Raw genomic sequence first — 3,227 nt, forward strand, 5'->3', positions numbered from 1 at the left:
ATACGCTCTCATAGACAGAGCTCGATCGGCCTCTTCCACCATTAATTTACTGATGCTCTTAGACTCATAATCTTACTTATTTTCGATTTATCATTTATGTTGTTGCTAATTAAATCTTCAGACTTCATTAGCATTGGCAAAGGGGGGCGTTATTCTTCACAACCCAGTTCACAAGGAAGAGAATTGGGTGTTTTCGAAAGATTCAGATGATGAGAACGGCCCGCTTCGTTTCCAGAATGATGCTGCAGAGAACGCTCCATTTTGAAGATTCTGGAGAGGAGGAACCCCATCATGAAGATTAAAGAATCAACAAATTATGCAACGGAAGATAAAACTCAAAGAGATGGATGGTAGAACAGTGGAAGATCGGTTCTGTATTTATAGGGGGAGTAGGTGAACCCAGCAACAGCAACGAAGAGCATGCATTGCGTGGTGTAAATTGTCGGGATTAGGTGTAAACATGTAACCGCTTCCATTGCCTCGTGTAAAGTTTCTTCAGTAAGATGAACCCTGCAACAGTAGAATGTTAGATCCCACATCGTCCGGGGGTGAGGATCCTCTATGCCTTATATGTACATATTTCCCTCCCTATAGCACGAGGCCTTTTAGGGACTCACTAGCTTCGGGTTCCATCAGAACTCGAAGTTAAGTGAGTTTGGATGAGAGCATTCCTAGGATGGGTGACCCACTGGGAAATTCTCGTGTGAATTCCCAAAAACAAAACTGTGAGGACGTGACTAGGGGACCAAAGCGGATAATATTGCGCTACGACGGAGCTGAGACTGGGATGTGACATAGAACATGCGTGCAGATGCAGTTGAAATGGCCTGCGTTTTTTCTTCTTTTTAAGATAAGATCGTTCTATTTTTGTGGGGAAAATGGAGAGTTGAATTCAGTGCATTAATTTAAATTGTATTTTTTCCTGAAATTATTATTATTATTTTTTAAGTTTCATTTATGTGGGAAAAATAGATAATTAATAATACTTGCATTTTTTCTTTTCGGATGAGCTCATTCTTGGAACTGCTTTTATTGAAGATCTTCCTTACAAAAAAAGTGGATAATATTGCGCTACGGCGGAGCTGAGACTAGGATGTGACATAGAACATGCGTGCATATGCAATTGAAATGGCCTGCGTTTTTTCTTCTTGTTAAGATAAGATCGTTGTATTTTTGTGGGGAAAATGGAGAGTTGAATTCAGTGCATTAATTTAAATTGTATTTTTGCCTGAAATTATTATTATTATTTTTTAAGTTTCATTTATGTGGGGAAAATAGATAATTAATAATACTTGCATTTTTCCTTTTCGGATGAGCTCATTCTTGGAACTGCTTTTATTGAAGATCATCCTTACAAAAAATCATTCAAATTAGAGAACATTTACTCATTCAAATGTATCAAATAAATCAACATTAGTGTGGGTGTCAAGTAACATATTAATAATGAATTGTCCATTTATTTGATACATTTGGATGACCAAATGATCTCTTATTTAAATGATTTTTTGCAAGGATAATCTTCAAATCAAGATTAAGAAATTAATTAGTTCTGATTGAGAAAATTCTACGATAAAGATAAGTTAATGGCAAGTAAAGAAATGACTGCAAGTATTATTCATATAAATTTGAAATTTCATTTATTTTTCTCTCTTTAATTGGCAGGACCTCAAAAAAAATGTGGAAAAAACAAATTTTTCAATCAAAATTTATCTTAATACACCTACACTTTCTACATACACATTCTTCACATACATTCAACATTCCCTCGTTGTTCATTCTCTCCACACCTCCAAATTTCAAGATTCTTGCTAAACATGTAAATGCTAATGAGGTTGACTACATGGCATTCAATTGTTGGTTGATGTTACTGGGAGAGCACAAATCCACAATTTGCAACCCTCTTTGTTACTCATTTAGAGTCAATCCCACAAAATTTTGACCCAAAAAAGAATGACAGGACATGGTGACATTTTTCTTTTTGAAAATTATAATGGGTTCAATTCTTTTTACTGTAAAAAATTTAAAAGAAAGCTGCCAAGAACTCTTGTTGATTTTTTCATATTTTTTTTCAAAATTATAATGGGTTCAGTTCTTACATTTTTTTTTTTAGGGTTTAGGTTTCTATCAATTTGGGGGTTTCTATGAATTAGGGGTTTTTAAGATTTTAGGGTTATGGTTTAAACATCTATGTGAGAACGTACAAACAGAGGAAAATTTTCATATTAGTAAATAATTTTTGTGTGGGGTGTATTCAATTTTTTTTTTTTATTTCTTAGGGTTAAATAGTCATTTCATGTTAAGATACATGAGTCATTTAATAATAAATATTGCGTGTTAATAGACCCACCCCATTGTTTTATTTCCCCACCCACGTTATAATCTCACCCACTATAAATCCATAATTTAGTTTAGAATCAAACTGAAAGTCTATGAATGATAATTTCGTTTGACATAATAATTTAGCATCAATCTCGCTATTTACGAAAGTAAAACTGAAAAACTTTTACTTAGAGGCGAAAAAAAAACTTATCCTAATACTAAGCATCAAACATGATCCTAAACTTGGTTATGACCAAATCAATGTTCACCCACCCATAAGTTTAAAACATGAAGCCACACTATGACTTATTCCCTTTCAAGTTGGTGGATGCAGCCAAATAAACTTTGGACTCTCTCTATTGCATCACCAAAGATTTCCTACAAACCCCACCACTGATTGTGGAAAGCAAATTGTTTTGTAGATGAGAAAATCAGCTGTAAAATACTACTACAACAATAACAACAAAGTCTTATCACATTAAGCAATGTCGGCTGTACGAATCCAAGTCTTTCGTTAGCTCAGAAAATCAGCTGTAAAATAAAAAATAAAATTAAGTGGTAGTGCCAACTGTTCTCCAACTTGGAAGTATAAAGCTCCTCTCTATCCGCATAGCTTCATCTTTGTTTCCCTGCTCCAATTGTTCATCTGTACTCCTCGGTGGTCGATTCTCATCTCATGAGACATGGCTCGGTCCTGCTTCATACTCCACATCACTACGAAAATAAGCATATGGGATAGACTCAAACTCAATCACATTTTCGTTGATCAACTCGGGATCCCATACGAGATGTACCCCCGTTTTCTTCACCCTGAAACCAGATCCCATCACAATATAAACTTCAATGGAGTCTCCCCTTTCCAAACTGAGCTCCTTGTTTGATAAATGTCCTTGCCAAATGACTTCATT

General features: G+C 35.1%; 1 pseudogene; it reads right to left on the reverse strand.

The window, feature by feature from the left end:
• Positions 1 to 3,020: 3,020 nt before the first annotated feature.
• The window catches only part of LOC126632441 (disease resistance protein RUN1-like), a 30,179-nt pseudogene continuing 29,972 nt past the window's right edge, over positions 3,021 to 3,227 (reverse strand).

The sequence above is a fragment of the Malus sylvestris genome, chromosome 8, assembly GCF_916048215.2.
Source record: "Malus sylvestris chromosome 8, drMalSylv7.2, whole genome shotgun sequence".
NCBI classification, from domain to species: domain Eukaryota; kingdom Viridiplantae; phylum Streptophyta; class Magnoliopsida; order Rosales; family Rosaceae; genus Malus; species Malus sylvestris.